General features: G+C 41.8%; 1 pseudogene across 1 annotated transcript; it reads left to right on the top strand.

Annotated features, from left to right (window-relative positions):
- The first annotated feature begins 16,527 nt into the window (after window positions 1-16,527).
- Window positions 16,528-22,036, top strand: LOC308552567 (glutamate dehydrogenase 1, mitochondrial pseudogene; annotated as a pseudogene). Its single transcript has 3 exons — window positions 16,528-16,541; window positions 16,973-18,527; window positions 22,033-22,036. The product of its transcript is annotated as a glutamate dehydrogenase 1, mitochondrial pseudogene (transcript).
- The last annotated feature ends 2,684 nt before the right edge of the window (window positions 22,037-24,720 follow it).

Raw genomic sequence — 24,720 nt, 5'->3', positions numbered from 1 at the left:
ATGCCAAGCAGTCACATTGCTTCTGAAGGTCTTGCCTAAAACATGATTAGGATCTGTTATTAGCACAGCGGAGAATTGTTTCCTTTCACTGGCTATGGCTGGAAGGTCTGTATCAAGACATAAAAGGACATAAAAATTGGATAAAATCATTCAGATATAATTTCAGCATAATTTCAATAGTTGGGACACCATTCTGTTTTGCATTATTTATAATGGGAAATTGCTTTGTTACTAAGGCATTTCTACCTGTCCTGAATTTCTTCAGAGTATTTTAATTAGTGAATGAGCACAAATGCCAGATTTGTTCTGTGGCATCAGAGGTTGCCAACAAAAATTTTTAAATGCTTCAAAATGTCCTACGTCTCCCCAAATTTATTGACAATAGTTTAAATGAGAATAATGGCTAACAGTAGAAAAATATGGCTGGAGCTTTACTGTTCTTTAATTTATTAGATTTGAGAGACTCAGGCCTACTATTTGTTGGAGAGTCCTATGTTGAGAAGAAAGTAAAAGAGTAATAAGGATCTGTACTTTGGATGTGGAGAACTGTTCTTCCTGTGGTTAAGAAAAATATATTTTAATTTAATTTCAAGGAAATGAGATGAAATCATTTAAATTGGTTTATTTTCAATATATCTTTATTGACTTCAGAGAGAGGATGGGAGAGGAGGAGAGAGAGAGATAGAATCATCAATGATGAGAGAGTCATTGATCGGCTGCCTCCAGCACGCCTCCTACTGGGGATCGAGCCTACAACCCAGGCATGTACCCCGACCAAGAATTGAACCACGATCTCCTGGATCATAGGTCAATGCTCAACAGCTGAGCCCACTCTGGTCAGACTAAATTGGTTTAAATAAATCCATTTTTTTAAAAAAAGTCTTCCTTTGTAGAAGATAAATTAGTTGTTTGAAAATTAATACAATTGTTGAATCCTATCGAAAGAGTATTCTGGTATCTGAAAAACTATCAGTTGAAAATGAAAAACAGACTCATTAGGTCACCAATGGGCATTTGTTGCCTTCAGTCTTCTAACTGAAGCCATGCTTTTTGAAACTGTTCTTAAAATACACTTAAATTTAATGAATTTGAGAGTAACTTCTTTTAGTTCTATAAAAATGGATATATTTTTCATTTTGACAAAATGTCCTTAGTTTCCCAGCTATATGAAAATGACAAAGTGGCCAATTCTCAAATGTGAAAATGACAAATTTCACTATATATTTGAAATGGTATATCAGTACAGAAACTACTTATGCCCATAAGATAGCCAGAGCAAACTGTTGTGAACTTTCATAACACAGACATTTACTTAAGAGTTTCTGAGGCCTTCCCAAAAATATTAGCTACTTCAACTTCCAATCTTAACATTCTAGTTGCATGTACATTTAACTCTTGGATAGAGACAAGAATTAGAGTACAGCCCAGCTGGTGTGGCTCAGCGGTTGAGCACTGACCTATGATCCAGAATATTGCGGTTTGATTCCTGTTCAGGGCACATGCCCAGGCTGCAGGCTCGATCCCCAAGGGGGCGGGCAGGAGGCAGCCAATCGATGACTCTCATCATTGATGTCATGTCTCTCTCTCCCCCTCTTGCTTCCTCTCTCTGAAATCAATAAAGATATTAAAAAAAAAAAAGAATTAGAGTACAACTGATCACTTCTGAACCTATAATATCAATTTCCCATATGGAGCCAAGCAAGAAAAGACTGTTTATTAAATCAATGACTATAATTTTTTTTATTAAAAATGAGGGAAAGTCTCCTTAGCCTCTTTTGTAAGCCCTCATTGAACAATATTATATGAAATGAGTAATCAACTTTTTTATTTCCTGTGATTTTCAATGACTATTCCTATAAGTTTTACAGAAGGAAATAATCTTCTTAATTAAAATGCTGAGAGGCAACAAATTGCTATCTGGCACAGTCTACCCCATTCACTACTCTTCCATATGCACCCTTATACACTTGCTAAAACTCCCTAATATCAACAAAAACAACTGTTTCCACCAAAGAATATATAGCTACCTGTCTTAAAGTCATCCTTTCCCCAGTGAGGCAACTGAGGTTTCTTTCCAACAATCACTGTATTCACCTACGGCTGCGTGAAAGTGTAGGTATATACTTAGTTTTACAAGAAACTGCCAGAGCTTTTTCCCAAGTGATCAGACAATTCTAAACTTTCAACAATTTATGAGAGTTCCAGCTGCTCTATATCCTCACCAACATTTGGTGTCCTCCTGTATATTATAATCTAAATACAAATATGTGTTTAATAGCTATACTTAGCTCTGGAACCAAGGACTAATTAAACAAATGCAATATAATAGTGGGTTTCATTTCTATTCCTTTCACAACTCAGCCCTCTTGAAACAACTTCTTATATTTCACCCATTTCCCATATGGAGAAATGGTAGCCCAGAAATATATGTAGAGTGAAAGTCAATGAGATTTATTGCTAGAGCTAGGAAGCCATAGTCTCTTGGCATTCACACTCTATAGCCCAATGATTGGGAAATTCTATATACAAAATCCCTTTGTAATAAAATCTGTAATATTAATTTTTCCATAATTTTTTCTTCTTCTGTCAGGTGCAAATGGCTTTTAAGGATATACGAAAGGAGGTGAGATTAAATTTCAATTCTCTAAATTCCTTGGCTACATCATTTTCCTTTGCTCCTGTTTTTCCCATACCCTACTGTGATGTTGACTCTGATCAAGGTTTTAGTTTCTTCATCTAGTCCAGGAAGCTAAGGCAAGAAGATGCCTAACAATTCTCTTGTGGAAATATGATCACATAGAGAGAAAATTGTATCTACCAGAAATCCTCTCAGGAAGAATACTCTATGTGGTTATATGAACTGCTGATAAGTGACTGAGTTGGGATGAGTCCCCAGTGGCATGGTAAATTGCCTTATTTGGAGAGTATGTCTTATTAACTGCAGGGAAGTACAAATTAGAGTCCAGAGCTAAACTTCTTGCTAAACAGAAACAACCCTCCTCCTCTGTTCTTCCTCCATGCAGATTTCAGTTTTTCTTTTATACATATCCTGATCAAATATTTAAAAATATAATCAAAATGCACTAGATTACTGGCCTGCCCCAGACACTGAGTTATTATATTAGCTTGCTCATGGGGTTGCTATGTCTTGGTCCTACCAAGCCTATTGTCCCACCTTAGCTGTTTTTTTTTTGGGGGGGGGGGGGGGGAGGTGTTTTCCCCTGTTACAGTGGAGAGCAACAGGCACTATCTATACAATGTACCTGTATTTTACACAGGCAAACACACATATAACTTAGGACAAATACTAGTATTATAAAACCAGGGCAAATGGGAAACATCTGCACAGATTTCTTAACTTTTGTTCCTCTGAATAAAGATATAGTTTCATTTAAATTAAAATATAAATATAAGCCTCCTGTGGTCTTAAAAACAGTAGTCCTCTCTTCCTACTTGGGGAGAAATGATAGGTAAAGAGATTGAGAAGCCACTGAAAATAAACTTCCTCTATTTCACTATCTGGACCACTCTTGGCCTTACAACTGCACCCCTTTCTATAGTTCAAGAAGCCATGTTATTGTACCCTGCTGCTGTGTCTGGGCCTTACTCTAGGGAAAATTACAGCAGTCTTTTCTTCCATATGGCTGCAGGTAAAAGAGGGCAGTGGATAGAGATCTGAAGTTTCATATTTTCACCCAAGTTTCACATTGGGGTTAGGGTGCCTCCACCCTACCCAGCACTTTAGTCCCCTGAGGCATGAGTCTCCTTAAGGAAGGAATTGAACTAGTGAGAGGAGGTGGCTTGTGCCTAAGTGGGACTTAAGTGTGTTGATTTCCAGCCTCAGGGCCTATGTAGATATGAAAAGTCCCATCTGACATCCTCGGTGCTGAAGCGCTATTCTGGTACTTCTTCATGGAGTCCATCAGACACAATCCCTGCTCTCGTAGATCCTCCAGGATGGTGCAGACAAAACAGACACCCTAGCCCAGATTTATAAGGGCAATTTTTGTACTTAAATACTAGAAGAAAGTAAAGCAAAAGCACAGAGAGGTAGAATTAGAATGTACTTTCTTTCTGATTAGACAAATATTAAGACCCAGCCCCAGAGCACTGTTATGTAGAAAGACCATCCAGTAGACTCCTGTGAGCTCAGGGCTCCTGTGAGCAAAGTATATCATAAGCAGCTATTTACTTTAGGATGAGTAAGAAGGATTTTTTTTAAAGGTCCTTCACAGATACTTAGAGAACCACTGTAGACTCAATGGGGAGGGTAAAAGGGTCAGGAAAAGGACAGAAAGGCCAGAAAAAATACAAGAGGAGGTCACTGTATGAGTAATTATGATTATAAGTAATGAATTGTGTCTCCCACCCTTAGCCAAGGCTCATCCCATTTATTTATCCACCATTCAACAAACATTTACTGAGCATATGCTGTATACAGGGCATTATGTCAGGTGGTTTGGTGTGAGAGATGCAAAACACCACAAATTCTGCTTTCGGGAAACTTAGAATTTAATCCATTCCCAGGAAGCCCGTATCTCTCACACAGAGAAATCCCTACATTTGACCAAGTCTGTAGCCAGTATACTGAAGGTCCAGAGGAAACTGGCCCGAGTGTCTGACTCTCTCTGAATTCTCATTATTTTTCAGCTGCAGGAAGGTGCTCGGACTCGATGTAAAAGAGCTGTATTCCAAGGTTTGGAGAAACCAAGAGTGGTGGGAGGAAATAAGTTCATCCCAAAGTCTCATCATTGGATCTTCTATTTGACTGAGAGCTAGAGTCCAGGTTCACTTTTCCCTTCCCCCTTCAGCCAAGCTTGGCATTGGCTTTCCTTGACCTTCCAAGAGCACTGCCAGTTTCCCCTGTCCAGACCAGTATCTGAACAGGAGCAGCAAGATCCCTTTTTCCCTTGGGATGGCTGTCGAGGACCTGGGGACACTCTCAGCCCTCAGTCAGACATGGCCCTTTTCAGTAGAGAAGAGACAGCAAATGGAGAGGTGAGCAGCTTCCCAGCTCTGCTGTAAGGGCTTAGCAGAGCTGGCATAGGGACTGAATAGTGGGCAGGTCAGAATGAAATGATCATTCAAGATGGTTAAGGTATAGTTCTCAAATGCCCAAATGCAAATTCTAGTGTTTCAGGGATATACTCAAAATACCCAGGAGCGCACGGCTGGGCGTAGCTCAGCGGTAGAGCATCGACCTATGACCCAGGAGATCAAGGTTCGATTCCTGGTCAGGACACATGCCTGGGTTGTGGGCTCGATCCCCAGTGGGGGGCATGCAGGTGGCAGCTGATCAATGACTCTCTCATCATTGATGTTTCTATCTCTCTCTTTCCCTCTCCCTTCCTCTCTCTGAAATCAATAAAAATATATATATTTTAAAAATATCCAGGAGCCTAGAATTATAGCATAAAGGCCATATTTATAACACCTTCCTTCACCCATCCAAGAAGGAACTTATAAAATCAGGGCATTTCAAACTTTTGCATGTATACAAATCACCTGCATATCTTGTCAAAAAGCAGATACTGATTCAGGAGGTCTAGGGTGAGCCTGAGACTCTGGCATTGTACATTTCTAACAGGCTCCTAATGTTATGCCAAACTGCTGGACCAGACTTTGAGTATCAAGAATATAAACGATTGAGCCCAATGAAATATCCTTTAATATCAGAATAAAATAAGATTTAATTCAGGGACTTCCAAATCCCATGGAAAGGTTGTGGATACTTCACACGTGAGTGCAGGTATCAGAGGGAGGAGAAAATCAAAAGGAAATTCCGACTAGTCAGGGGTCTCTCTGGGAACCGGAACTACTCTGTGCTTTTCTAGCCCTTCCACAAAACAGAGCTCATAAGAGTCTGAACCTTCTTGGGGATCTTTTAATATAGTGAGTTCAGAGAGAAGCCCCTCTGATCTTTCTCCAAGCCTAGTCAATCACCTCCACTCCACTCCAGAATGACAAAGGAAATATGGCCAAGCAGAATCCATCATGAGTTACAGAGGAAACTCATGATGTTGATCCCTAAGGATCAACAAGTCAAAAGAGCCGAGCTTACCTCAGCTTGAAGGATGCTCTCCTTTATTCAAGGATGATTTCCAAAGAGGTCAATGCAGGGCCCTGGGAACACCTGCCTAATAACCAAGGATGTAGACTTAGGATCCTAACTGCTGCTGTTGCTTTTCTGCTTTCTAAAGGGGTGGGGGTGGGCGGGGGAGACATTTGGGATAAAATGAGAATTCAAGTCCCGTATCAATTTTCCATGCAAAAGTAAAGGAGACAAGTGAGAAGCCAAGGACCTATTTCAGTGGCAATGCCCTGGGACTGAGGCATTTGGCAAAACCCCAAGGTCCAGCACTGGTTAAACAGAGGTCTGACGGCCATGACTCACTATGCTTTGGAGGTGACCAGATGTCTGGTGCCACATCTGACAGGCCTATAGGTCTTTAGCTTCCTCATAAGTTCTGGCCTCTCCCACTCTGACTGGCTATACTCCAAACTAAGGATATAAGCAGGACTCCAGGCTCTTAGGGAGATATTTCCAGACCCCTGTAACAGAATGACTCCTTCCCATGTCCACCTCAGGGATGAGTTCCTGCTTACTGACACCCACGTCATCTGCATCCTTTACTAGGTAAGCGGCCTTTTTCTGATAGTCCCTAAGGGGGATGGCATCCACTGGATATGGGTGTAGTGGCTAGAAATATATCTGGATCCAAGTCTTGAGCCTTCAGAAACCTATACTTCCAATATATGTCTCTTCTAAAGGGGAAGGAGTTGGCCTCCCATCACTCTGAACTAATGGTTAACTAGAGCCAGGGCTTCCTCTTCCTTCCTCAGCCCCATCAGAAATCCCTGGAATCTCAGGATCAGTCCTGGACCTCACCATAACAAACACTAGGAGATACTCTTCATTCAGCTGAGAGAATAAGGGAACACAGAATGACAGATAAGAAAGGAAAGTCATGAAAATGGAGTTAAAAATCAGGGACTCAGGAGTAAAAGGATTTAGAAGAAAATTAAAAGTTTGAGAGTCTAGTGCCCCAACACTGGGAGATGTCCATTTCTTTACCTTAAGAAAAAGACTAAAAGAAAAAAGATCAGGCTACAACATCAAAGATTTAATTTAGACATTAGAAATGACTTTCCAATTAGTGACAATTGAGAAACAGAGGCCTGGGTAGTCCAGACAGACAGCAGCGCCACGTTCTTCAGAGGACTTCCGAAACACTTTAAAAAATTAGTTTGATATGTTTCAGGTATGGTCCTGACTGAAGCAGGAAACAGAGAAGGTGAACTCCCTAGATTCCAGGTGGAGCCAAATTTGATCGTATCTTAAAGAGTTGGCCCTAGTGAAATAAAATCCATTCCTCTTAAAGAGATAAAGCTTTATACTTTAAATTGATCAGTGCTGAAACCATGAAAAGAATAACTGACAGGTGATGTCACGTTTACATAAATTTTAAATGTAATTATTATAAACCTTTACATATGAGGAGCACTTTTGATTGGTCAAAACCATAACTGATTTATGCTTTTATTTAATTTTAATATTCCTCTGAGGGAAGCATTAGGAGTTTTCCTGACTTTCCCAATGAAAACATGGGCTCTGAAAAGTTAAGACACTTCATCTCCTAATACCTGGCAAGGGATCTTTCCATCGGGCCCCATGATCATCAGGGAATTGCAACTCCCAGAGCCAGTGATACCCATTCCTGGTGGACAGTGATAATAAGATCCCTAAGGACAGTGGAGGCGAGGGACGGCAGCCCCAGGGATGAGATCTCTCTCCCTCATACATTAACAACCTCCTCTTATTTGGTACAGAGGCATCAAGCCTCCAGATTCCTGGAAGACCCAAAATTTGGGAAGTTTGCTGTCAAGCACTGGAGAGCAGCCCCACATCAGGAGTCCAGTCCCACAACCTGAGAAGCCAGCACTCTGATTAACCAGCTTGCTACCCTGGACCCTAACCATACAATCAAGGAAGAAGACCTCCTTGGCTCTTGCCAGGCGTTTCACCCAGATGAACTGTCCCCTGAGCTCCACCCTGCCCATCCTGCTATAGTCAGAAACCCAGGCTCCGTGGGTCTTCACTCCAACATGGCAGAGCAGCACTCCACCAAGCAGGTAGGGTCAAATACAAGGAATGAGAAGGTGGAAGGATGAGGGCAGGGCCGAGCCAGGATCTTTTGGTCTCTGTGATCAAGACAAAGAGCCAAACGAGAGTGGTAGGTGTGGATAGTTCTGGAGGAACGTTCAGGAATCAAAGAGAGACAATTATGGGATAGAAAGATGAAAAGGTAGAAATTTTAAAAACACACTAAGAAATGTGTAGCCCATTAGTCCCTTCTGGAAAGTGCTCTGAAAACTTACATTACTTCTGGGGCTTAATTTAGAATCAAGGGTCAAGTCAAACACAGTACTAGGTCCATAATAAACTCTATTGTCAGAATTTTCATTAATAAAGTAAATGTGCTGCCCTCAACGGCACTGCTTAAGAGCCATTGTTTTAACATTTTCAACTCCCCTACTCCCTCATTTCATCTGACACCCAATCTCATATGGGGAAGACTGTCTCATATGCTCACCTGTGGCACAGACAACACACTATCTGACCCTACCTAGGGCTTATTGGGAATTATTTTTAAGACACAGTCTGAGTGATAGGTGATAGAGAAAACTGGGCTCATCTGCATATGTCTAAGTATAGTGAGTGTATATTTTCTTGAATAGTCTCTTTTCAAATATTTTATCCCATTTTCCCATATATTAGTAAAATGCACGAAATGTTCCAATATTTTTGCAAAAAGTTTACATCTTTCAGAAAGAACATCTATACTCACAAAACCTCATCATCACTCAAAACTGTTTTGGTTCAGAAATTAAGGCAGAAAGCTTCTTTTCTCTTAGGTACAACATAAATAGCAAGTGTAGGATGCCAAAGAGTGAACACTACATAGAAAAAAAATAGAAGATGGTATACAATCAGTGGATCTCCTCCCTTAGTTCATGTTGGATATCTTGGGATAGGGTCATGAGGGTAGAAGCATCACCATGAGGACTGCTTATATTTTCACTGTCACTGCCTCATAAACTAAATTTCTGTTATTCCCACGCATGTGACTGTGACATCTAGAGCACAGCTTTGGTGCCTGAAAAAGAGAAGCTATTACGCAGACATCATCACTGACTCAGAAAAGGGAGTGAGATTCATGGGAAGAAATGCCAAGGGCTATGGCTACAACTGGGAACTTGGAAATCAAGGGAGCCCCAAGCACATCACACCTGCCAAGCAAAGAAACCAGCAAACAACTGATAAAATAAATGTGATGTGAACAACATTTACCCTGTCGGCTTTTACGGGGTAGTAGAATGTAAGTGATAGAAAATCCAAATATGGGATTGCATTTGGGTCAATGAACAGCACTGTATATTAGAAGATTTGGATTATGTGGGAGTCCAGAATAAGTCACTCCAAGATGTTCCTCAGTGGTATGCAGATTGTTTTGAACTAAAAGCAACTTTAGTCACAGGGTCAAGAGAAACTTCTGCCCAACTCCCCTTAACTACCTATGTGAATTAGAAGCCTTGCCCGTAAGAAATTATCAGAGGTAACTTCTTTTGACCTATTTACAGGATAAAGCAAACTTCTATTTACTGAAGGTCTGCTCTTCCTATCATCCTGCAATGACCTTTTGAAGACCTCAAGTCACTTTTACCTCATCCCTAGCTGAGGATGTCTTACATACCCATGTTCTCTATCTATCAACCTCTCCTGTATGTGGGGTCTCTGACTCTCATGTATGCAGGTTCCCATACATATGTATGTATTAAATTGGTTATGTTCTCTTGCTAATCTGTCTCACATCTATTTGATTATTAGACCAGACAGAAGAACCTTGAAGGTAGAAGAAAATTTATTCTTCCCCCACAATTATGAGGTCATGAACCCATATTGACTTTGCCCAAGTTATTCTGCTTTGTGGGGCTCAGTTTCCTCCCCTGTAAAGGAGGCATAATGGGGAAACGCTGAAGGGTCCTTTTATTTCTAATATCCTGTGATCTAGATAGTCTCGCAGTCTACAATTCTAACATAGCTATCTGTGAAAAAAACCACCTAATCCAAAAATATTTCCTATAAGAAAAGACTATTTAGTATTATTTGTCAAAGATGGTGACTTTTGCACATATAAATGTACATTTTACATGACAGGAAACGTAGTTTTAAGTTCCTTTCTAAACAAACGAATATAACATATTAAAAATTATACAACATAGAATTTAACCCCAGTGTTACTATTATAACTAGCTAATTAATATTAAAACTAGAAAGAGCGCAAAGGGGAGGCCAGACATTATAAGCATGGTCATCTGGACAGCTTCACCAGGAAGCTGCAACTTTACACTCCCCAGGGAACCACTGCTCCATTCTCTGCAGCTCACTGGGGAAAGGAATCAAACAAAGGGGAATGTGGGCGCATGTGCAGTGAGGCTGGGGTGGCATAGGGAAAGTGCTTGTCTGTCTAGCCTGGGGAACCATGGATTGGCTAGGAGGGTGGAGCCACTGCACACACACAGAATCTTGAAGGAGTTATTGGTTAAGCTCCTAGTTAAAATTCCTAAAGAAATTTTCTCTCTCTTGTGCTCTTGCTTTGCTCCTGCTTCCTTGCACTCACTTACTCCATGACACACAATGGCCTGCCATGTGGCCCTAGAAGCCATGGGCAATGTGGACCCCACATGCAATGGACTGCACCTGGGAACACAAGCTAAGCTAGCCAGATGCTGGACTGGACTGTGCTTTTTAATATGGAGCAAAGACTCTGGACAGTGGCTTTAATCCTAACTCTGCTGAAGACAAAATGGAACCTTTTTCATGGTGGAACAGAGGAAAATAGGGCCTTGGAGGACAACTTCCTTAATGTTACATCACCAATAAAGCTTTCCACGATACCTCATCCTCTCGTGGGGGCCTCAGGAAATTCTTATTCCTGGGGCATCCCAATAGCCCACTTCCACCAGCAACGGGTGGGGACACAGAAGGGACTCCACTGATAACACCGGAGTAAAAATTTGTCACACCAGTATGTCACTCATTAAATGTTGACTTGGCATTTGTTAAAAATACAAGGGTTTCTCTTTTTCTTTATTGACTTGAGAGAGAAATATCAATTTTTGTTGTTCCACTTACTTATGCATTCATTGGTTGATTCTTGCATGTGCCTTGATGAGGGATCAAACCCACAACTTTAGCGTATTAAGAATATGCTCTATTGAGTTAGCGGGACAGGGCCCAAACATTTATTTTTTTTAATTAAGAATTTATGCCCTGGCCAGGAAGCTCAGTTGGGGAAGCTATGCACGTGTAGGGACAGGAATATATGGCCCTGTACTTTCTGCTCAATTTTGTTTCCATGTCTTGGCTATTGTGAATAATGCTGCAATGAACATGGGGGTACAGATGTCTCTTCAAGACAGTAATTTCATTTCCTTTGGATAGATACCAGAGGTGGGATTGCTGGATCATATGTCAGTTTTATTTTTAATTTTTAAAGGACTCTCCCTATAATGGCTATACTAACTTATATTCACACCAACAGTGCACAAGGATTTCCTTTCTCCACAGCCTTGGCAACACTTGTTATCTCCTTAGACATGCATTTTAGAATGACTTTGATTGCCCTAGCTGGTTTTGCTAAGTGGTTAGAGCATCCGCCTGTGGACTGAAGGGTCCTGGGTTCAATTCCAGCCAGTACCTCAGTTGCTTGCTCCTCCCCATTCAAGTGCCTGCAGGAGGCAACCCATCAGTGTGTCTCACTCACATCTATGTGTGTGTCTCTCTTTCTCCCTTCCATTCTCTCTGAAAAGCAATGGAAAATATCCTCAGGTGAGGATTAAAAAAAAAAACACACTTTGATTAACTTGTTAAATAGATGGCAAATGGAAAAATTCTCTAGAGAACTGGAGTCTATAAAATAGAATCAGGAGGGGAGAAACAAGATGGCGGCATAGGTAACAGCTGCTCCTGCCGCCTCCCACAACCACATCAAAATTACATCTAAAATACAGAACCATCATCACTCAGAACCTCCTGAAATCTGGCTGAACAGAAGCCCTAAAACCAGGGAACTGAAGAAACACCGAGACCGGTAGGAGGGGCGGAGACGCGGGCGGATTGGGGCTAAATCACGGAGAACTGGCTGCGGGCCCACACCCAGTGCCTCAGTTTAAACCCAGGAGGGTATCTCGGCGGTGGAGGTTTCCTGGAGGAGCAAAGGGTCCCAACTCCACATCAGGCCCCCAGCCCAGGGTTCCAGGGCTGGGAAGAGAAGTCCCCACAACTTCGGGCTGTGAAAACCAGCAGGGACTGTCGCTGAGGGTCTCGGAGGGTGCAGGAGTCCCAGGCAGCTCCTCTTAAAGGGCCCGCACACAGACTCAATCATATGCGCTCCCTCTGAGCCCCAGCGCTGGGCAGCAGCTTGAAAGGAACGTGGGACATGTGGGGAGGAACTAACCTGCCTGAAATTGGTGCGAGAGGTGGAGGGGCAGCTTTCTCCCAGGCAGAGGAGCTGGCAGAGGCCACTGCTCCTTTGGCAAGTCTTCTGACAGAGCCAGCAGGCAGGCGCCATATTTGAATCTCCAGCATCTGATTCACACCTTTGGCCCCGCCCCGGTGATACCCGGAGACCCCGCCCCTCCCTACCTGCACCATCATCCAAGCCATTTCCAGTGGCTTTTTTATGCAAGTGGCCTCTCAAGCCTCATGCTTAGGACTTTCCTAAAATCTCTCAAACAAGCAGCAGCATGCCCCATACAGCTTGATAAGTGGCCCCAGGTCTGGCACCAGCAGCAGCCTGCATTGGTTCATAGCTTGGCCGCTCCTGGACACCTCCAAGCCCATCACAAGTAGCAGCCAACTACGGTTTGCTGTGTAGCTCATGCAGGGTGGCCCTGGGCAAGGCACTGGCAGAAGCTGACCTTGCATCTCCCGGGAAGCCCCAGAGACAGTGCACCTGGTAATCAGACTCGACCACATTGGATTACAACCCTACCACATCCACGAGTGACACACTCAAGGGGCACACTTGGTGAACACCAAAGCCCCACTGAAGTAAATCCTGCTCCATAGGGGTGTCTCCAGCACAGCAGCTCTTTGGCTGTAGTTGCAGCTGGTCCTCACAGCCTCACAGCTGTTTGGCTGGGGGGTCAATACCTCCCAGTGATGCCAACAGCAACCAAGGCTCAACTACGACAGGACAGTGCACACAGCCCACACGGGAGCATCTAGAAAGCCCAGTTCCAATGACTAGGGAAGCTGAGCCACTGGACCCTGCAGGACACCTACTACACAAAGCCACTCTACAAATTCCAGGGGAAGCAGCCAAAATGTGGAGGCAAAGAAAACATGTCACAAAAGAAAGAATAGAAGAAATCTCTAGAAGAGGAACTAAATGAAGTAGATCCAAGCAAGCTAACAGATACAGAGTTCAGAATTTTGTTTAAGCACACCATTAGGGAAATAACTGAGAAAATCAATAACATAATAAAGTACCAATTTGAAATGAAGGCCACACAAACTGAAATGAAGACTAATTTACGGGGAATCAACAGTAGAGGACACAGAATCAAATTAGCAATTTGGAACATGAGGAAACAAAAAACACCCAACCAGAAGAGCAAAAAGCAAAAAAAATCTAGATATATGAAGACAGTATAAGGAGACTCTGGGACAACTTCAAGAGGACCAACATTTGTACTATTGGGGTGCCAGAAATGGGAAGAAAGAGAGCAAGAAATTGAAAACCTACCTGAAAAAATAATTACAGAAAACTTCCCCTACCTGGGGAAAGAAATAGACTTACAAGTCCAGGAAGCACAGAGGGTCCCAAACAAGAGGAACCCAAAGAGGCCCACACCAAGACACATCAGCATTAAAATGCCAAAGGTTAAAGACAAAGAGAGAATCTTAAAAGCAGCAAGAGAAAAGCAGTTAGTTACCTACAAGGGACCCCCCCATATGACTGTCAGCTGATTTCTCAACAGAAACTTTGCACGCCAGAAGGGAGTGGCAAGAAATATTCAAAGTGATGAAAAACATGGAACTACAACCAAGATTACTCTACCCAGCAAAGCTATCATTTAGAATTGAAGGTCAAATAAAGAGCTTCACAGATAAGAAAAAGCTAAAGGAGTTCATCACCACCAGACCAGCACTACAGGAAAAGTTGAAGGGTCTTCTTTAAGAAGAAGCTAATGAACAAAAGAATCTGACGAACTAAATAGATCCAGAGGCATTGACGCATGGAACAGATGATCATATTTCAGAGGGAAGAGGGAAGGGGGTTGGAGCGTGGGAAGAGATTAACCAAAGAAGTTATATGCATATGTGCATAACCCATGGACACAGTTAATAATGGGGTGAAGGCTGTGGAAGGGGTGGTAGTGAAGTGGAGGGGGTCAATTGGGGAGAAAAAATGGGACACCTATACTCTCAACAATAAAGATAAAAAATAATAGAATCAGAAGTAAATTCTAGAATTGAAAATGTAATAAACAAAATTAGATTAGAAACAGAACAGAAGATTAATAAACTACAATGTGGGGCAATAGAAAATAATCCTGACTGAAATACACAGACAAAAAAAATGGGAAATACAGCATAAAATCATTAAAATCTTGTGGGAGCTGGGCCGGGTGTGGCTCCACAGTTGAGCATCGACCTAGGATCCAGGAGATCACGGTTCGATTCCCAGTCAGGGCACATGCCTAGGTTGTGGGCTCGATCCCCAGTCAGGGGACATGCAGGAGGCAGCCAATCAATGACCCTCTCTCATCACTGATGTTTCTGTCTCTCTCTCTTCCTCTCTCTGAAATCAATAAAGATGCTTTTTTAAAAAAAAAAAATCTTGTGGGAAATGGTAAGATCTAACATGTATGTATTTAATGTTGCAGAAAGAGCGGAGAGACAGAATGGATGGAGCAATATAATTTAATATAAAAATATAGTTAAACAGAAGTTGAAATTGGAAAGGCAAAAAGAGAACATTATGCTGATGCACAGATAGTAATTACAGGCAAAAAGGTTAGGGCTAGGGGAACAAAGAGAAGGGACTGGATCATCCTCAACTGGAAGTCTGCAGGAGATTCTCCAAGAGCTGAGACTCAGATCTCTGAAGAGGTGTGCTACCTATCTGTGCTACTATCTCAGGAGCTCAGAGTAGGGGGTCTTATAGAGCCTGGAAGGGTAGTTTTCTAGCTGAGAGAGCATGAAAAGACTAGTTCTGGGAGTGTTGAGAAAAAGCTGGAAAGCAGAATCCCAACTACTGTTGGGGTGATGCTAACAGAAACAACAAGTAGTCTCCTTTTAGTGCCAGAAGCTAAGAGGATTTGGTTGTCAAAAAAGAAAGAGACTTTACAAATTCTGCAGATCACAAAGCATTAAGAGTGTGTTGGGAGATTTAGAGAATGCACCTCAATAACTACTATAAACCTCCAACAGGATAAATACAAAAGAAGCCACACCTAGGCACTTCAAAATAAACAACTAAAAACCAAAGACAAAGAGTAAAAGTTTAAAACAGCATAACACAAAAGACAAATTACTTTTGTGGACGAAAAAGGGGCCACATATTCATACTAAACCTGACAAGCTCAGCAGAGGCCTGCATGGCAGGCCTTACAAACTCAGAGACCTAAAGCAACCAGGATAGTCTGAAATTAAAACTTCCTAACTAAAAGCCGAGTCAGGGAGTCAGGGTGAGTAGTCATATCCTAGGCAATTATCTTCCTTGACAAAGGTCAATCTTTACCTTAACTGAGCCTATTTTCTTTTTGCATCTAAGATAATATATCTTTGGAATGTCAGAGTAACCCCCTTTTTCCAGACCCCTTCAGGGCACAATCTCCCCCCAGAACAAGAGCCGGGAACCCCTCACTGTTACCTTGTTCGCCTGCATCCCATCTCTACGTGCTGTGAATGTTAATTGTTAACTATCCTGTTCCCGCCAATGTAAAAGAGGTATGTGTCTAACCCTTTTACTTTATATCCAATCTCAGAGATTTTGCCACTTTGCTTTCTCCTGCCTCCCTAATCTACCACCAATGGATTTCATGTAACCCGTTAAGTCTTCCCCTTTGGTTATAAAATAAGGTGCAAAACTTCCAATCTCCGGAGCATTTTCTCAATCCGTTGAGATTTTTGATTCATGGCAACTGTTATCAGTTTGGTTCAAATAAACTCATAAAAATTCTCTACAGGTTTGGACGTTTTTACGTCAAAACAGTACCACCTTTAGACACAGGCAACTGGGCTCTAGATCTGGATTTGTGTTGTAGAGCTTCCTGTGTCTGACACTCTTCACAGGGTGAGGGTCCTGCGGAGTCCAGCTGATACACCCACCCGCAGCCAGCGCACTCTATAAATCACACAACAAATATCTGGGACCCCCAAATTCCCCGCCCCAAAGAGCTTCAGGACGTCCAGTCTCAGAAGAGCGTGCATACCAGGCCTGAGGAGCGCGCATGGCGCTGGCTGCGTGGGCTGAATTCTTTAAGCAAGCAAAGGCCCCCTGAGTTCATGAAGAACCAACCCAGTGGAGGGACAAGAGGGCCTCCATTTGTACTTTTTACCTGGTTAATAAGTGGGGGCGAGGCCTGCCTTTGAAGGAACCACCGTTAGACTGAAAACTGGTTTTCTAAGAGAAGTGGTGGAAGCCTTCCGACATTTTGAAAATGATGAAAGAAAATAAATGCGAACTACAATTCTATAACTCAGAATGTACCTTCAATTGAAAGAAAAAGTACCTCAAAAATGAAGGGAGAGCTCCTCCACCACCACATGCCAGGCGGTCTGGGCCGAGGGGTGCTGCGCGCTGGGGGTCGCCGGCCCTGCATTCCCCGCGGCCACTGGGCCAGCGGCAGGAGAGAGGAGCAGGGGAGCGTAGCCGAGAGCGCCGGACGCTTAAAGGGCAGCCGGCTCGGGGCGTCTGAGCGCGCGCCGGCGCACAGCGCCCCCACGGCCGCCGCGCACAGCCCTCTGGGAGAAGCGCCGCTGCCTTCGCCCGTGCGGCCGCCATTCAACAGCCCAGGCCTGCGCCCCGGCTGCGGACTCTGAGAACGACCCCAACTTCAAGATGGTGGAGGGCTTCTTCCACCAGGGTGCCACCACAGTGGAGGACAAGCTGATGGAAGACGTCAAGACCCGGGAGAGCGAGGAGCAGAAGCAGAACCTGGTGTGTGGCAACCATGTGCAGAGCCTGTCCTTCCCCGTCCAGCATGGCTGCGGCTCCCGGGAGGCCTTGGAGGGCTCGCTAACTCAGCACAGCCGGCACTGCACGCCCTGCAAGGGATGCGTCCGTTACCGCAACAGCAAAGATGTGAGTGTAGAGGTAGTCAGAGTTTGGCTTCTCTGATGAAATATGAATGCGCTGTGGCTGATGTGCCAGTCGGGGATGCTAAAGCCGGTGTTTATATCAATCCCAAGAACTATACTGGTAATGAACTGGAAAACACCACAAGGAGGTTCTCCGTAAAAATAGCAAAAAAGGGCTTTATTGGGCCTGGCATTGATGTGACTTCCCCAGACACGGGCACAGGTGAACGGGAGCTGTCCTGGATTGCTGACGCCTATGTCGGCACCATAGGGCACTTTGACATGAATGCACATGCCCACATTACTGGTAAACCCTTCAGTCAAGGTGGTATCGTCAGTCATATCTCCACTGCTAGCTGCGGTGTTTTCCAGGGGATTGAAAACTTCCTCAATAAAGCTTCTTACTTGAACATTTTAAGAATGGCTCCAGGGTTTGGAGAGAAAACATTTGTTATTTAGGAATTTGGCAATGTGGGCCTGCACTCTGCATTGTATTGGTGCTAAAAGTGTTGGTGTTGGTGAATCTAATGGGAGCACAGGGAATTTAGATGGCATTGACCCCCTAAAAACTAGACAACTTCAAGTTGCAACACATAGATCCTGGGCTTCCTCAAGACAAAGCCCTACAAAGGAAACATCTTGGAAGCAGACATACTGATCCTTGCTGCCAATGAGAAGCAGCTGACTGAATCCAATGCATCCAGTCAAAGCCAAGATCATTGCCAAAGCTGCCAATGGACCAGCAACTCCAAAAGCCATTAAGATTTTTCTGGAGAGGAACATTTTGGTTATTCCTGATCTCTACTTGAATGCTGGAGGAGGGACAGTATCTTACTTTGAGTGGGTGAAGAGTATAAATCATGTCTGCTAGGGCCCTTTGACCTTCAAATGTGAAAGAGATTCTAACTACCACTTGCTCATGTATGTTCAAAAGAGTTTAGAAAGAAAATTTGGAAAGCACCATGGAACTATTCCCTTTGTACTGACAGGGTTCCAACACATTACCAGGTGCATCCAAGAAGAACATCGTGCATTCTGGTTTAGCTTATACTATGGAGTTTTCTGCCAGGCAAATCAGTCACACAACCACAAAGTATAACCTAGGATTGTACCTGAGAACAGCTGCCGCCCGGCTGGGCGTTGCTCAGCGGTTGAGCGTCGACCTAGGATCCAGGAGATCAGGGTTCGATTCCCGGTCAGGGCACATGCCCGGGTTGTGTGCTTGATCAATGACTCATCATTGATGTTTCTGTCTCTCTCTCCCTCTCCTTTCCTCTTGCTGAAATCAATAAAGATATATTAAAAAAAAAAAAAAAAACAGCTGCCTGGATCAGTGCCATTGAGAAAGTCTTCAGGGTATATACAGTAAAGTTGGCTTGACCTTCAAATAGATGGATCATAGCTGACATATTAACTACTATCTTTACCTGTAACTTCTGCAAACCCATCACACAGGTTTACATGTAACCACAAACATCTCTCTCTTATGGACATCATTCTCAACAATCATGGACATCAATCCAAACCAGCCCTTTAAGAAGAAAAAATTAAGGTTAGTAGATCATATATAGATTGATGGGTGTGAAAGTAGAAATTGGCTATGCCAGAGGGCCATTTGAGAAATTTTGTGTTAAATAAAAAGTCCCCTTTCATCTGGCTATGTGCCCTTGCTCCATATTTTGATCCCAACGCGTTAATTACCTTTTGTTTGAGCTAAGCAATCAGTTGCTTGCATTATTTTGCTCTGTCCAAGTATGGGATGGGATGTGCTATAACGTTGACACATTTAAGAAGTGGGGGTGTGGCTTTTTCAGAAGATGATAGGGTCCTAAAATGAATTATTGTTATTTCACGTCAGAAAAATAACTCATTTTCATAGGTTGCAAACAAAAATAAAGCTGTTTCTCTTCATGCATTTTATTCTTTTAGAATGAAATAAGTACATGTTGCTGTGATAAGATTGTCTTTATTTACTCAGTAAGCCTAACATTGACTTAAGCAGTGAATGCTTATAAATATAAATGAAAAAAACTAGCATTTTTATGACCTAAAACAATACATTTTATAGTTCATGAGTTCTGTATTGTTGTTCAGCAGAAAAGAAAAAAAAAGCCAGATGGTTAATTATCTCCATAACTGCATTCATGGAAGCTGTTTTTGTTAAGACTGTCTAAATTTGCTAAATATAATTATGACATGTAGTCCAAATAATGCAGTAACCTCCTTATCATGTTTATTTTGCATTTCCTTTGGAGATCTATTGTGTTGAGTAATCATACACTAATTCAGGTAGAGTAACCCCCCCCCAAAAAAAAAAACTATTTGGTTTTCCTGCCTGGAGTCTGGCTGACAACTCTAAGCATTGCCAATGTCTCCAGCTCAGTCTGATTTTGCATCCCTTTTCTTTAGAGGTCTTCCATGCTGCATACAAGCTTAATTAACAAACTGGGCCTTAAAATATTGGATAGAGTATTTTGTTTGGGATGTTTTTGACCAGAGCCTTTTGCACAGTGGTATAGCAATGAAATACTAGCTATTAGCCCTTGCCAGTTTTGCTCAGTGGTTAGAGCATCGGCCCGTGGACTGAAGGGTCCTGGGTTCGATTCTGGCCAAGGGCACGTGCCTCTGTTGCAGGCTCAGCCCTGCACGTGCAAAAAAATGAAAGAGAAATATTTTCAGACAACAGCTTAGGACATTTGGCACCAACGTACTTGCATAACAGAAATCCTGAAAGGATTTCTTTATATAGAGAAAAAATGTTCCTAAATGAAAATATTGAAATAAAGGAATGAATTAAGAGCACCTGAAAATTTGAACATGTGGGAAAATTCAAAATGAATATTGATCTGTATAGAAATATAATAGTGTCTTGAGGCATTATATACATACATACATATGTATACATATATGCACACACATATAATCAAAATGCACAACAATGAAAGCACAAAATGGAGGAGGTAAAAAGCATTAAAACTATGTGGGCGTGGCTCAGCGGTTGAGCATCGACTGAGGATCCAGGAGATCGGGGTTCGATTCCCGGTCAGGGCACATGCCCGTGTTTGCGGGCTAGGCAGCCTTTCAATGACTCTCTCATCATTGATGTTTCTCTCTCTCTCTCTCCCCCTCCTTTCCTCTCTCTGAAATCAATAAAGATATGTTAAAAAAATAAAAAAGGAAACAAAACTATGCTACAATCCTTACATAGCCGAAGGAAGTGGTAAAAGTACTAATTTATAGGATGCATGTGGTAATATCCAGGGCAAGAAATAAAGCAAGAGTAAAAGACTGTCTCCTAATGAAAAGGAAAGACTGGAGTGATTTTTTTAAATGTTTAATACAAAAGAAGACAAGAAAGAGAAAAAGGAGTATATAGCAGGTATGACAAACAGAGAACTAATGGTGATATGGGAAGCTAAATCCAACTACATCAGTAATTATATTAAATGTAAATGGCCTACGTACTCTGACTAAAAGAGATTATCTTGCTACTTAAAAGAGTTTTACCTTAAATATCAGGTACAGAAAGGTCGACAATAAAAGGATGAAAAATGCTACATCTTATAAATAATTTTTTAAAAAAACACCTCGTTGTTGGCAAGGATGTGAAGAAAAGGGAGCACTGTTGAGAAGGTAAATTGGTGCAATCACTATGGAAAATAGTGTGGAGATTCCTCAAAAAAATAAAAGTGGAATTGCCTGATAACCCAGTGATTCTAATTCTGGGAATGTATCTGAAGAAACCCAAAACACTAATTCAAAAGAATATATGCACCCCTGTGTTTATTGCAGCATTATTTACAATAGCCAACATATAGAAGCAAACCAAGTGCCATGAGTTGACGAGTGGATAAAAAACTGCAGTGCATATACACAATGGAATACTAATTGGCCATAAAAAAGTTAAATCTTACCTTTTGCAACAGCATGGATGGACCTAGAGTGTATTATGCTAAATGAAATAAGGGAAAGACAAATACCATATGATTTCATTTATATGTAAAATCTAAAGAACAAAATCAAATAGAAACAGACTCATAGATACAGAAAACAGGCTGACGGTTGACAGAGGGGAGGGTGGTTGGAAGCTGGGTGAAGGGATTAAGAAGTACAAATTTTGTAGTTACAGAATAGTCACAGAGATGTAAATTTTAGCATAGAGAATATAGTCAATAATATTGTTAATAACTGTGTATGGGGCCAGATGGGTACTTGAAATATTAGGGGAACCACTCTGTAAAGTACATGATTAATCACTATACTGTACATCTGAAACTAATACAGAATAATATTGAATGTAAACTTTACTATTGAATGAAAGTTTAATTAATTAAAAAAGAAACCTTGTAAGGTGGCAATAGAAACCTGTCACAGCCAGTCCTTTGTCTGTTCCTAGGGAGATCTGATAGACTTGGAGAGGTAAATCATCATAAGGTTATTGCAGTGGAGTAGCACTACTATTGTAGTGCAGTCTAATTCAAAAGAATAGAGAATGTATTTTGAGAAGCAATGTTCCCCCTAGTTTAAGCATGCAGATGTAGTCCTGGGCCTGGGACCACTAGAGCTGATAACAAACAAAAAAACAAAAAGAAAAACCCTTCCAATGTCCAGAAAGCTCTTAAAAGGGTTTCACATTTGCCACTCCTCATTTTCAGGTGAGGCGCTCGTTCACCCAGTTAAGCTAGGACGTCTGTCGTGATCTTATCGTGTCTTTAATAAAAATGTTTAAGTTTCCCATTCCAAATGTTCAAATAAGTAACTGTGCCATAGGTTTTCAAAGGGTCCTTTTGACCAACTTTTGTACATTAGTTATATTGAAATGCTTTCATTGATCCAGTGAGATTGAGGTCATGGCTTCAAATTAATATGTAATGCCTATTTTCAGGCACTTGATGGGGTTTCAGCTGCTGCTTCAGTTAAACAAAGACCAAGCAGAAATAAGTGCCTATTTTTGTTAAAATCCTTTTCTGTCCTTCAGAAACATCGGCAGTGGCCCTTGGTCAATCACCTGTTAGCTTTGGATCCGTCTTCGCTCCCGAGGGATTCTCCCCAAGGTCAGTTTCAGGTAATTTTTCTCATTAACATTCAGGAAATTACATTAGTAACTTCCACATTAATGACTTTGGAGGGTGACAATGTCGTATGTTTTTGTAACACTCATTGCATAGCTTGGACACTACCATGCCTACTCATCTCCAAGTGGCTGCCTGCAGAGAGTGGATCAAGACACCCATCTTGTCATTCCAGTTTTCCTGTGAGCCAGTCAATGAGTTCTTTTGGTGAGCACCCATAGGATATACTTTAGTTTTCTTTGTGAGGTTCCATAAGCCTTCCATAATCATGTTCTTTACACATAGTATTCTTTAACTGTGTTCATCTGTTGAATGTTTATTGTCTAGACCATTGGGCCATTGGCTAAGGCCTAAGACTCTTTGATATACAGACCTTTTTATATAGAATTTTACATCAATTAGGACTTTGTTGTAGAGAAAAATTAAGTTCTTTTTGTACTATATACACTGCTTTCAGTTCAGCCCATTGTGCCCAATTACCATTGCCTTTTTCAAGTAGGGATTTACTGTCTGCTGGGCAAGTAGCAGCAGGATTCCATATAAAGTGTCATTGTTCAACACAGGAACTCCCATTGGTGGAGCAAGCAGCCTGTTACACTCCAGGGAGATGAAGTCATAAAAATCAGACCAGTCACAAACAGGAGGGTTTGTTCTATTATTGATCCTAGAGGTAGAGGTAACCTGTTCATGAATATGATGTACTCACTCATTTCAGCATATTCCAGAGTATAACATTTATATTTTATCAAGGAACTTTTCTGTATAGCTCTTTATTTTAAAATATTTCTGACATTTATATCAAAATATATGTCTTGTCCTTCAGCCATGTGGGCTGTTTCCACCAAGGTTTAAGAGCATGCTAGTAATTATGTCTCAATGGGTTGTACTTAGTCACAGAGTAGTTTTCTAATTCAAAATACTATACCAGTAGTTGTCACTGAGTGGCAAAATTAGACTTTTGCTAATAACTCCAGTCTGCTTGAGTTGTAATAGAAGACACATAAAACATTGGTCCATTAGAATTATATCATCACAGAGATGCAGCTTGTACTATTACCCTTTGCATATCTTCAAAGACTTTCTTTGTTCCAGCTCATTTGAATTTAGTCTTTTTTCCCCTAATTACATTGAGGATGACAGGATACACAAATGCAGCATGTGTGTCTATCAGAATCTGTATAGCTCCACAAGACCTTGTGCCTTTTCTTATTAGTAGGACCCATAAGGGATGGTATTTTCTTTTTTTCTGTTTGTGAAATGTACCTCAACTAGGATATTTTCAGATATTTGACTAATTGACCTCGGCCCTGTCAGCCATCTTTGACTACTCCTGCAACTGCAAATTCCATAGAGCAAATTATCATGAGATTATCAATATAATAAGTCAACTTACTTTGGGTCAGATCTAAATATCATCCTCTCGGTTTACGACAGTATGCCAGAGAGTTCAGGGACCCTTGGAGGAGGACAGTAATTGCATAATGGAGTCTGTCTCCATGAAGATGAATTATACTTGACCTGCTTTCCAGGATGGGATTCAAAAGCCAAGCCATCTTTAGGAAACCACTCACCTTTAACCTGCTGTACTCTTGAAGGTTTTTCTCCTGTCTGTCATAACAAAGTCTATGAAAGTAAGAACTTCTAAAAATTGATAGTCAACCGGTGCTATTTTTTCATAATATAGGGACGTTACATAGAAAATTAGAGGAGACGTGCACTCCTTACTCCACTGCTTTCTTAGCAAGGGCTGAGGTTCACTGTTGTCCTATACTCAGGTCCTGTTTAGAAGAGTGTGTTCCAGAATGTGTAGTACTGGGCAGAGTCCTCTGTCCTGGCTGCTGCTACAGCCTGGATACTCATTCAAGTATTCTGTGGCATGAAACTCTTTCAAACATTCCTCTTGATTACTTTTCTAAAGATTCAGCTCTCTTGGGGGAAACACACCCATCCTGGTAAAGCTCTTTAGGGCAGGTCCAGACATCTATACTGAGTTCCAACCACTTTTTCTGTCCCTTGTCACCTCTGCAGTCTTGCAGCTATACCTGTTCGTGGCAATTACATGCCTTCCCTTCTGAGTAAAGGCACCCACAGTGATAGCAAAGCACAGTCAGGCTCCACTCTCAGTAATCCTAAACTTCCAGCTTGGATCATGAGCAGAGGAGGGCAGCAACCGGTAGTGATTTTAATGTGATCTTCTTACACATCTCTTGATAATGACATTTGAAGTATTAACTACAGTAGCATTAGCAGCAACAATTTTGGTCTTTGATA

Source organism: Miniopterus schreibersii (assembly GCF_964146895.1).
Source record: "Miniopterus schreibersii genome assembly, chromosome: 2".
Lineage (NCBI taxonomy): Eukaryota > Metazoa > Chordata > Mammalia > Chiroptera > Miniopteridae > Miniopterus > Miniopterus schreibersii.
Note: the sequence above shows the minus strand (reverse complement) of the source record. Positions and strands in the feature narration are given on the sequence as shown.